The 13,273-nt window shown below is 37.3% G+C and overlaps 1 protein-coding gene across 1 annotated transcript in view; it reads right to left on the bottom strand.

The window, feature by feature from the left end:
- sev (sevenless) overlaps positions 1–13,273 on the bottom strand; it is a 368,918-nt gene that overhangs the window by 55,241 nt on the left and 300,404 nt on the right. The gene's annotated exons all lie outside the window — the stretch shown is intronic.

Genomic DNA, 13,273 nt, shown 5'->3' with positions numbered 1-13,273 from the left:
ATTATACAATTATTAAAAATATTCTTAAATATTTCAAGAACAGTTTAAATATTTCCAAAATATTGTTTGTTATCAGGGATTTTGGTGTCACTAAAACACAAAATGAGTAAGAAAACTAAGTAGTGCTGAGAACAGGGAATCTGCTTTGAAAGGACAACACAATAACGCAGAAATTTAAAAACGGTTCCGAAAATGAGCTTCTACGGAGAAAGCTCCATCAATTTCCATCTCTACGGACATTATAATGGACAAGCTCAGCCACTGACTGTTTAGATGAAGATGAGCCATCATCCACTAATAAGAAAGCAAGCAGACCTAACCAATCATTTCAAGAACAATGAGGAGTACCTAAGTGGCCATTATCAATCAATCACTACTCATCTGCATTTAGGGCAGTCGCCCAGGTAGCAGATTCCCTATCTGTTGTTTTCCTAGCCTTTTCTTAAATGATCGCAAAGAAATTGGAAAATTATTGAACATTTCCCTTGGTAAGTTATTCCAATCCCTAACTCCCCTTCCTATAAATGAATATTTGCCCCAATTTGTTCTCTTGAATTCTAACTTTATCTTCATATTGTGATCGTTCCTACTTTTAAAGACACCACTCAAACTTATTCGTCTACTGATGTCCTCCCACACCATCTCTCCACTGACAGCTCGGAACATACCACTTATGAACATTAAAACAAGAATAATAGTTAACACCACCTTTCCAATACTTATCTTTCCTTATATTTAGGAAATAAACATTACAACAGGCGTTGTAAGATGGGACATGTTTCGCTTAACAGTCGTAAGCATCATCAGCCGAAAATAAATCTTAGCCTAAAGTTAGGTCAGGGCCCTGAACCTAGTGTCCTTAACATATATGGCACCCTAAGAATCAACATTTATATTTAGAAAATGAAAACTAGTGTGAAAAAACATAGAATGTTACAACGTGGCTAAGAGAAAAAACACAATCGAGTTGAGACAGAGGATAAGAACAGAAAGTACAATACAGAGCTGGTAGTGAAATAATTAAAATCATTAGGATATCATTGTTACCAGTCAGTCAATCAGAATGTTCAGACATAAAAACAAGAGTGAAAATATATAAGAGTGTTCATCATGGCTGAGTTAGAAAAAACACGTAATCGTGTTGCCAGAGGTTAAAAACATAAGGTACAACACAGAGCTGGCAGTGTAATAATCAAACTCATGGCTGCCAGTCAGTTAATAAAAATGTTCATATATAACAAAACATGATGGTTATATTCTTTTAAGTGAAGAAATAATTAAATCCCACTCTTGTATAGATACGTGAGAACGGGCGAGAGAAATCATATGTTGTAGCAGACATGGAGTAGTAACACTTCAAACAGGATTGATCACGCCTGAAGCCGCTTCATTTTTGCTGGGAGTTCAAGACCAAGACCAAAATAATTGTGGCTGGAATCCCTCATGTGGTTGCTCATGGCAGAGTACTTTTTATGCTTTAAGGCATTATAATGTTCCACAATTATTCTACAATTGATCAGGACCTCCACATTATAAAATATGTAAATAAAAGCAGCTTAATGACTGAATTGGAAAATACATACATTTTCTTGGATCAACATTTTAATAATAATAATAATTTGAATGATGTCCCTGAGAACAACAGCCCATTAATTGAACAAGTCCCCAATTTACTCACTAATCTTAATATAAATCATAACAATTTCACAAAAATCTTCAATGATAAACCTTTAAATTCCCCTCCAGTCGTCATAACAGATTCCACCTTACCCCCTCCCCATAATACAACTCCGCCGCCAGCTTCCAGCACTCTCATTGTTGTGCCTACCCCTCCCGTCCCAACTTACTCTCTGCCTAGGCAAGCACACAGATACAACACACGCAGCAACGGGCATAAATTTAACAGACCCCCTTGAATGGCTAATGTCTCCGCTTAACGCTCATCCAACATAAGAGGTAAGCAATCTTAGTCTCCCATTTTGAACACCCTTTTTCCTGTTTCCATTTTCAGATTTCAGTTCACGCACTTGGCATCTTATTTTTTTCCATTTTGGTCTTGAACTCGCAGCAAAAATGAAGCGGCTTCAGGCGTGATCAGTCCTGTTTGAAGTGTTACTACTCCATGTCTGCTACAACATATGATTTCTCTCGCCCGTTCTCACGTATCTATACAAGAGTGGGATTTAATTATTTCTTCACTTAAAAGAATATAACCATCATGTTTTGTTATATATGAACATTCTTATTAACTGACTGGCAGCCATGAGTTTGATTATTACACTGCCAGCTCTGTGTTGTACCTTATGTTTTTAACCTCTGGCAACATGTTTACGTGTTTTTTCTAACTCAGCCTTGATGAACACTCTTATATATTTTCACTCTTGTTTTTATGTTTGAACATTCTGATTGACTGACTGGTAACAATGATATCCTAATGATTTTAATTATTTCACTACCAGCTCTGTATTGTACTTTCTGTTCTTATCCTCTGTCTCAACTCGATTGTGTTTTTTCTCTTAGCCATGTTGTAACATTTTATGTTTTTTCACACTAGTTTTCATTTTCTAAATATAAATGTTGATTCTTAGGGTGCTGTATATGTTAAGGACACTAGGTTCAGGGCCCTGACCTAACTTTAGGCTAAGATTTATTTTCGGCTGATGATGCTTATGACTGTTAAGCGAAACATGTCCCATCTTACAACGCCTGTTGTAATATTTATTTCCTAAATATAAGGAGAGATAAGTATTGGAAAGGTGGTGTTAACTATTATTCTTGTTTTAATGTTCATATCTGATGTCCAATACGGTCTACAATGAGATTTATTACTTGTAACATATCACTTAATTGAGCAGCTCGTCTCCTTTCTCCCAAATCTTCCCAGCCCAAACTTTGCAACATTTTTGTAACGTTACTCTTTTGTCAGAAATCACCCAGAACAAATCGGGCTGCTTTTCTTTGGATTTTTTTTCAGTTCTTGAATCAAGTAATCCTGGTGAGGGTCCCATACACTGGAACCATACTCTAGTTGGGGTCTTACCAGAGACTTATATGCCCTCCCCTTTACATCCTTACTACAACCCCTAAATACCCTCATAACCATGTGCAGAGATCTGTGCCCTTTATTAACAATCATATTTATGTGATTACCCCAATGAAGGTCTTTTCTTATATTAACACCTAGGTACTTACAATGATCCCCAAAAGGAACTTTCACCCTATTAACACAGTAATTAAAACTGAGAGGACTTTGCCTATTTGTGAAACTCACAACCTGACTTTTAACCCCGTTTATCATCATACCATTGCCCACCGTCCATCTCACAACACTATCGAGGTCACCCTGCAGCCGCTCACAATCTTGTAACTTATTTATTACTCTGTACAGAATAACATCATCTGCAAACAGTCTTATATCTGATTCTACTTCTTTACACATATCATTGATATATATAAGAAAGCATAAAGGTCCAATAATACTGCCTTGAGGAATTCCCCTCTTAATTATTGCAGGGTCAGATAAAGCTTCGCCTACTCTAATTCTCTGAGTTCTATTTTCTAGAAATATAGCCACCCATTTAGTCACTCTTTTTTCAAGTCCAATTGCAATCATTTTTGCCAGTAGTCTTCCATGATCTACCCTATCAAATGCCTTAGATAGGTGAATCGCAATACAGTCCATTTGGTCTCCTGAATCCAGGATATCTGCTATATCTTGCTGAAATCCTACAAGCTGAGCTTCAGTCGAATAACCTTTCTAAACCCAAACTGCCTTCTGTCAAACCAGTTATTAATTTTGCAAACATGTCTAATATAATCAGAAAGAATGCTTTCCCAAAGCTTACATACAATGCATGTCAAACTGACTGGCCTGTAATTTTCAGCTTTATGTCTAACACCCTTTCCTTTATACACAGGGGCTACTATAGCAACTCTCCATTCATTTGGTATAGCTCCTTCAACCAAACAATAATCAAATAAGGATTTCAGATATGGTACTATATCCCAACCCATTGCCTTTAGTATATCCCCAAAAATATTCTCAATTCCAGCTGCTTTTCTAGTTTTCAACTTTTGTATCTTACTGTAAATGTAATTGTTATCATAGGTAAATTTGAATACTTCTTTAGTAATACTCACATCCCCTATCTTGACATTATCCTTGTAACCAACAATCTTTACATACTGCTGACTGAATACTTCTGCCTTTGGAAGATCCTCGCATATACACTCTCCTTGTTCATTAATGAATCCTGGAATGTCCTTCTTTGAACCTGTTTCTGCCTTAAAGTACCTATACATACTCTTCCACTTTTCACTAAAATTTGTATGACCACTAATTATGCTTGCCATCATGTTATCCTTAGCTGACTTCCATGCTAGATTCAATTTCCTAGTAAGTTCCTTCAATTTCTCCTTACTTCCATAACCATTTCTAACTCTATTTCTTTCCAGTCTGCACTTCCTTCTTAGTCTCTTTACTTCTCTGTTATAATATAGTGGATCCTTACCACCTTTAAAGGAACAAACCTATTTTCACACTCTTCAGCAATTGCTTTAAACCCATCCCAGAGTATGTTTACATTTTTATTTACCCTTTTCCAGGGATCAGAGTTACTTTTTAAAAACTCTCTCATGCCTGTTTTATCAGCCATATGGTACTGCCTAATAGTCCTAATTTTAAAACCTTCCTTTCTTTCACATTTATTTTTAACTACGACAAAAACAGCTTCATGATCACTAATATCATCTATTACTTCGGTTTCTCTATAGAGCTCATCTGGTTTTATCAGCACCACATCCAAAATATTCTTCTTTCTAGTTGGTTCCATCACTTTCTGAATCAGCTGCCCTTCCCATATTAACTTTACAAATCACTCAAGGAGAACTTTGTTCAGAGCAAAATGGATTCAGAGAGACTGTTCTCTTCTTGCACTTCATTACGTGATATGTATCACATTGTTCATTGCACAATACACATACACATTCCTGGCTGGCACGGTGGTAGGATTTCTTGGCACAGACACGGTGATGAAAGCCATGTCTTGCAAAGCGTGTCTCCAAATGTCTCAACTCATATTCCTCTTTCATCCAATCCTTGTTTATCAGTGCGTCTGTACTGTAAAAGCTTTCCTCGATCGAGTCCCTTTTCTCTTATAGTTCTCGTAACAGCTCCTTGTATGCTGGAGTTTGCTGTACAGGCATTTGTTGTCTTAAATCCTCTATCAAGAAGGTTTCCCGTGCTAAAACATATACATACTGGGATTGGGTGAATTTAGATACCCCTAGGACCCTCTTAAGGTATCTCGGTTTCATGCTTTCCAGTTCTCATAGCTGTTTACATGATAGGTACTCCCATACTACTTCTAATCCGTATGTGAGCGTTGGTAGCACTTTGACTTGGAAAAGTTTCATGGCCATCTCTAGTGACATTCTTTGCAGATGTTTGATTTCACTTATGCTTCTAAGTGCAGCAGTTAATCTCTTCTTTATGTGTACTGAGAAGGTCGTCCCGGAGACTTGTAGCCTGACCCTAGATATGTGAACTGGTTTTTCGGTGTTAATGTATGTCCCCCACATACAATATAGTCCCCTTTCGATAAGCGTCCTCCTCTCCTGAATACCATTCATTCTTTAGATCCATCCTTAGCTCGTTGTCAACCGCCCATTGTGTGACAAGCTCCATTCCATTTTGCAAATCTTTTATGTTATCAGCGGCTAGTGCCATATCATCCGCATATATGTATATGCTTACATTTTGTGCTCCCTCTTTGATTTTTATAGGGAGATCCTGAGTCAGCACACTGAACAATAATAATAAAGGGCTCAAGGGGTCCACTTGTAGCACTCCGATGGTCTGATCTATCCAGTCTGATTGGGATTGCCGCTAGTATGTTAGCTATTAAATTCGTCATATCCGATCGTCCAACGAGGCTTTCCAGTTTCTCTATTAATTTCCTTCTATTGACAGTGTCAAAGGCTTTGGTGTAATCAATGAAGATTACATACTTCCTCCCATGGGCTTGTGTTCTTTCTTGTATGTCCTTTAGCAGACAGCCCGCCGCTATCAGGGTGGATCTTGCTTTCCGGAATCCAAATTGTTCATCAGGTAACAATGGTTCCATCAGGTTACTTATTTTTTGTGCTAATAGTTTGGTGAGTATTTTAAATGCCACCGACTCCAGGGCTATACCTCTGTAAGATTCCAGTTTGCTTGTGTCCCCTTGTCCTTTATATAGTATCTTTATGACTACCTTCCGCCATGCATTAGGTATGTTACCAGATTCCACGCACTTGTTCATTAGCATTGTGCACACTGGTTCTAGGTAGGGTAATGTAGCTTTTAAATGTTCTGTGCAAAGTCCGTCTATTCCCGGTGCCTTGTTTACCTTGCTTGTTGAGATGGCCTTTCTCTCTTCCTCACCTGTGAAGATTGTAGTTCTTTCTATCACTTTCCTCTCCTCTACCTTCGGTCTGGTTTCCTTAAGGGCTAACACACCTCTCATATGATTCTCCCAGGTCTCCATGGGTATGTCTGCTGGAAATCGCGGCTGCCGTGGTCTAAGTGCCTTATAAGGGTTCTTCTCAGCATCCTTTACAAGCTTTTCATCTTCCTTTGCCCTAAATTCCTGCCTCTTCAGCTTTAGTAGCACCTTGAATTTCTTCCTCGCTGTCTGGTAGCATTCCAAGTCTCTTTTGTCTTTCATTCTCCTAGCTATGTGCAATTTTTCTAGTGTAATTCGCCTTTCAATGTAACACTCCTTGTCGAACCATTTTTGCGGTTTCCTGGTGTCCTTCCTTGCTGAATTTCCTTCTTCAATGAATTCCGTTATTCCTGCTATGGCCTCATCCAGATTTCCCTCACTGATATCTTGTAGTATGCGTGGTATCTCACCAGTGTTCTCCTGGAGCACATGTGGGTCCAAACTTCTTTGTATCCTTTATTCATGTGTGTGTTTGTCTTGAGTGTCGTTCTCACTGGTATATGTTTCCTAATTAACGCTGCCTCACTTCTTATTAGGACATTATGTTCCAATGCATCGAAACCTCTAATGAGTGTGAGGTCTATGGCGCTCCCTCTGTTGTGGCATATGTATGTGAGTGCCTTTTTGTCGTTCACTAATGTGAGCCCTTCCCCTAGCAGATAGTCCAGTACTATTTCCGCTTTGTTATTTTCTTTATTTATTGGGCAGTTCAGATCGCCTGCAATAATCACTCTTTCATTCTTCTGTATAGTGTCTAATGCTCTCTGTATACCGTCTACTATGTCTATTGCACTGTACTCTGGTCTGTAGTATACGCCTACTAATGTTCTTATTTTTGTTTTAATCACCAATTGATTCTCCTCCTTGAGAATTGTTTCAAAGGGAGTAAATTTCGAGTTGATCAGGCATGTTATTCCACCTGACGGCCTTCCTCTAGCACCTTTCCTCGCAAATGCGTGAATGTTATAGAAACCTTTCACTTCACATTTTGATTCCATGGTAATAAATGTCTCTGTCAGTATACAGATGTCGAACTCACTGAAAATGTCTCTCGGCATCTGTCTTAATACACCTTCTAGTCCTTCTACGTTCCAGTTGAGAACTTTCACTTGATCCGGTTCCATCTTATGATCTATTCCTGTACCTGCCCATTTATCAAGTAACTAATGTCTTGAATGAACAGCAGTCGGATTTATCTAAGAGCAGTTCCGAAGCACTAGGTCTACTACCTAAAACATTTATTCTACATGATCCTGCTACTTGGAATGTAAATTTGTCTGTTGATTTTGTTGATCATATTTTAGAAAATTCTCCCAAACCGCACTGTCAACTAAAGCAAAGCAAAGTCATCTCTGTACAGGCCACGAAGGCTCTTGGAAGGGTGGAAGATAAAGGCTTCCACTATCCGTAACCTCGGCATTTGATGGGGTAGAGTGGTTAGCTCTATGCCTGGCTGCCTTTGCTCCCAGGAATTAACCTGATACTCATTTTAGGTGTAGGCTGAGTGAACTTCAAGGCCGTGTGCACCTCCAGAAGTGGAAATCTCGTTTCTTAAATTTTTCGACTTCCTGAAGGGGAATTGAACTCATGTCCTTCTGGGTGAACAGAGCATGACTTTATCAACGAATTTGTTTAAAGGTGCACTCATTAACGGAGAAACCTGCGTAAGAAAATGGCTGCTGTACTCCCAGTCTATAGGGAACTTATTTAAAATAAACACAATCTTCTTCCGCTTTTAACTATCGGAAACACGGCACCAAGTTAATCATACATCGCAAGCATTCGCCTGACTACAGTTGTAATATTCTAACTTATATACCCAAACAGTTCCATGAAAATAAATACTTCTCTATAAAATCAGTATGAAGAAGAAGTACTGCCGAACTATTATAGAGATGCTGGTTGTAAGATTCCTTTCAGCATGAGGCTTGCCTTTCCAGGGAGATAATGAACGTATTGGGTCGACCTCAAATGTCCTATATCGGGGATGTTCAGAATTAATTAGTAAACATGATCCTTTCTTGCACAGCATGTTTCAAAATATGCTAATAAAGGTTCAGGCCATGTGTCTTACTTATCGCCTGTGACAAATTTATTCACATTATGGCAAGATCTGTTCTAGAGACAACTGTAAAATAAGTAAAAGATGCCAAGTACTACTTCCTCATTGTCGATTTGACTCCAGACTGCTCCCACACGGGTTAATTACCAGTAGTACTTCGATGAAATGAAATGGCATATGGCTTTTAGTAGCGGGAGTGTCCAAGGACATGTTCGACTTACCAGGTGCAGGTCTTTTGATTTGACACCTGTAGGTGACCTGCGTGTCGTGATGAGAATGAAATGGTAATGAAGACGACAAATACACCCAGCCCTGTGCCAGCGAAATTAACCAATGATGGTTAAAATTCCCGACCTTGCCGGGAATTGAACCTGGGACCCCTCTGGCCAAAGGCCAGCATACTAACCATTTAGCCATGGAGCCAGACAGTGCTTCAGTACATGTATTTGATAGGAGCAGAACGTAGAGATATTGTATTTAAACTCCTACTGCGGGTTCCTCATTCATCTAACCAACTAGAAGAAGAAGAAGTATTGAAAAGTCTGACAGAATTGAGTTTAGAAAAAGCTATGAATACACATCTAATATGTCAGGCTCCTACACATGACTTCAAGCCATGATTAAGAAAGATTAAATTTGCAGACTTTGTGCCATGTGCTTGCATGCTTGCTTAACCTTGTCATTTCTACATCTGCCAAGTGTTGTACAGAAGTAGTGATATTTTTCTCTTTTGTACATTAACTGCATAACTTTCTCTCAGCATCTACATATAGAAGGGAGCTTTTGAAAATGCATCTTAAGAAAAACTCCAATGTCTGTTATCCATTGGTGTGCAAGGGCAGATGCAGTAAAAACACTAGTGAAAGGCTACAAAGAAATACAAAGTAGACTTAAAGAAATATCTGAAGATGCAAGTGTTAAGGCTGCTTCCAGGTTAAAAGCTGGAGGCCTTGAATTAAAATTCCAAGTTTTCCAAACCACTTTCTTATCACGTTTTTAATGATATTTTGGAAAGTCTGGATATAAACAACAACATGCAAAACTCTTTATCTTGTAGCAGGTGCCAAACAGCCACAAATATTGGAAACATTTATCTTATATGAAAAAACTTCTATGAGTATTTTAGAGTTCAAAACACCCATCTACATAAGGGTTAGAAGACGGAAAGTATTTGCAGATTAAACTCGTGGAGTTCTAGTTGAAGGCAGCTTTGATGAAAGGATTAGGGTTAACGTGTTCAATACATCAATTGATTCCCTACTATCAAACTTGGCAGAGGAGACAATCGCATCTTGATTTGAAGTATTGACACTTCTGTTATCAGAAACTTCCAATGAAGCAATAACAAAAGCATTTAAAAAATTGACTCAATTTTATGATGAAGACAATGGGAATTACCCTAATGAATGTTGTTACTCGAAAGCTTATATTTATTTGGAACAGATACAATGAATACCATGTATTTTTATATACATTTTTACAGACATTAAACAGAACAACCTGAGTATCACATTTCCTAACTTGGAAATAACCTTCAGGATCTTTCTTGCCTTACCTATCATGAAATGTACTGCTGAAAGAGGATTTTCTGGAGTGACAAGAGTGAAGAATGCAAAAAGAAATAAAGCTAAACTCTTTAGTATTATTGTGCTGTGAGTGAGACATTGCCTTAAAAAGAAAATTTTCAAAAATCATTGATAGATTTGCTAAGCTGAAAGCTAGGAGAAAACCGATCATTTAATTTTTTTTTTGTTTGTTTCTAACATATCATGAATATGTTACCAGCATATTGCGTTTCTTTTAGTTATTTTAATAATACATAATAATTAATTAAACTCAATATATTTACTAAGTTGAATGCTAGGAAAAATCTATAGCCTAATGTAAAAGGTTTTTCCCCTTAAATATTTTGAAGGTACCAACAGTGGTGAAGCGTGAACTAAGTAAGGGGGTAGACAGATTTTTCTCTATTTAGACTACTGTATATTAATCATTTTATATGTGGAATTTTGCTTTCGACTCATACAAATCTGAATTCAATATTATATTAATGACTGAAACTGAGACAAAACCTATAATGCTACATGTAGTGGGAGTTGCCAAATAAAAACATACTTTTAGAACAAAAATAGCAATATATTTCATTGTTATGTAGATTTATTAACAGAAATAAGAAATAAATAGATTTTCATACAAGTCACCCTAAACAATACTTTTGTAAATGAGTTCAATCCGCCTGTCCTTCATTTCAGCAACTACATTCTATTAGTCCCGTCTTGAAGTCAGGCATCTTGCTAATATGCCACAGGAGTTCCTTCTGTATAGCTAGAGTTCCCTAGTTAAACAGTCTCTGGTTGGTCATTGAATTCCTTTAATAGGTTTTAATTCATTTGAAGACACTCATAGCGCGTTCACTAGCAACTGACGTTAACGGAATAAGAGTAGCATTAAAAAAATGTTGCAAAGTTTGGGCTGGGAAGAACTGGGAGAAAAGAGACGAGCTGCTTGATTAAGTGGTATTTTCCGAGCTGTCAGTGGAGAGATGGCGTGGGAGGACATCAGTAGACGAATAAGTTTGAGTGGTGTCTTTAAAAGTAGGAAAGATCACAATATGAAGATAAAGTTGGAATTCAAGGGGACAAATTGGGGCAAATATTCGTATTTATAGGAAGGGGAGTTAGGGATTGGAATAACTTACCAAGGAAAATGTTCAAAAATTTTCCAATTTCTTTGCGATCATTTAAGAAAAGGCTAGGAAAACAACATATAGGGAATCTGCCACCTGGGCGACTGCCCTAAATGCAAATCAGTAGTGATTGATTGACTGATTGATTACAGCATCAAATTAAGCAATTTTGTTGTTTCTGTATGCACACTGGAGTTCATTATTAAGAATGTAAGCTAACAGTTGTTGGGGTTATAATAACGTATCTAATATTGGCGGGCAAGAAAATGCATTTACTTTGAAGGGTTTTGATGCTGTTATTCATTTATTAGGAACATGTTTGCTATACTTACGTATTAGAATATTATTTTATTTTTAGACGTGTCTTATAATAAAGTCAATTCAAATTAATTGCATTAAAAGCATGCCTGAGATGGTAGCCAATAAGAAGACCTTTATAAACGGAAATCCAAATACTATCTTGATTTATTAATTTTATTTTCCGTATTGACATTTACCAATTGTCATAAAAGGAAAGAAAAATTCCACCTAATCAACGCTTGTAAATTTGTAAGTTTTTAAGATAAGTTTTCACTGAAAATTATGAAACAATATATCATGAAGGTCTTTCAGAGGTATAAGATAGAAATGCAAATGTGATTCTGATATAGCTGAGGATGACCTATGAAGGGTCGAAACCGGTCCTAGATTGTAATACTTTACAAGAAAATAAATGTATTGATTAGGTGGAATTTTTCTTTCCTTTTATGACGATCCAAATACTAGCCAATGAGAGCAAGAAGAGACGCTGGTAAGTCTGTCTACTGGGCGGAGAATCTCGCTATAGGAAAGTCCTAGTTCCACAGTCAGCTCGTACAGATAGCGTTAGTGTGTCTCTATCTGAAAGCTTTGAAAATCAAAGGGAACATACACAGAATGGACAGCGTCTACTTTCGTCTACGTGCTTCGTGTTACTGACGAGAGTCCAAGCATTGCAGAAGTGAGACGAAAATAAGTAAAGCGGAGAATACAATAATGCCATGAATGTGGAAATAATTAATGTTCTAAAAAATTATTGAAGTGACTAGACAGTATTTCGTTCACAAAATGTCTCCCCTGACACTTCGCCCCTGGGTACCAATATATGACAGTTTGTTGTTTTTGGCTATTGAAATAATATATAATTAATGAAATTAAAAACAAGTAATTAAAATAGGTTTTTATTTTCTCCTTCATGGTTAGAAGAGGTATAATTTCAACTTAACAAGTTGTTTCTTAGAGGGCTGTGTATGTCCATACACCAGCTCAAATTCTGGAGAGGGTGGTGTTCGGAAGGAGCGCCTGAGTTAAGTGTTGCCCAGAGTGCCATTAACCTAAGCCCGGGCCCTGGTTTTGTATGAAATCAATAAAAGCTCAGTGTATTTTAAAATGATATTTAGGATAAAAATTTTGTGAAATAGTATGATAAGAAGATACCTTATTGGATGATATTTTGTTTGCACTTTGCCCAATTTACTGGAATAGAATATTTAGTACTGTACCAGGGGTTGAAATTGTCTATTGGGCCTATTATATGAATTATTATGCAACCAGAATTTAGGCCTCTCATTTACCCCCCCCCCCCCCCCCCCCACCACCACCACCACCAAAGCAATACTTTTCACTATTCTTTTTATCACTCCTTTCTAAAATGTTATTTATACTCGTAGATTTCTTAATGTATGGTCTCAGAAATTTAGTGTTACAGATCTCAGGTATACTTATGATACAAAACATATGTTGGTGTAGTAAACTTCCTAACTTATAATGCTTATGTGTATCTTCCTCCCTGTCCCCCACCCCCTTCCCATTCATGATCATTTCTTATAACTTCAATTCCCAAAATTTCAGAATGCTTCAATATGATAGTAAAACTGATCAATTATTTTTGTTTCCGAAGACCCTTAACAGTGTTTACCAAGGTCTTTATGCTCTATTTAACAGTATTCAAGTAATCTTTCACCTAGACATTTATTGGAGTACACAGACAATTAGTTATTACCATAAAAGAAGATGAGACTG

This window comes from Anabrus simplex, chromosome 1 (genome assembly GCF_040414725.1).
Source record: "Anabrus simplex isolate iqAnaSimp1 chromosome 1, ASM4041472v1, whole genome shotgun sequence".
Taxonomy (NCBI): Eukaryota; Metazoa; Arthropoda; class Insecta; order Orthoptera; family Tettigoniidae; genus Anabrus; species Anabrus simplex.
This window is presented reverse-complemented; position numbering and strand designations above follow the sequence as displayed.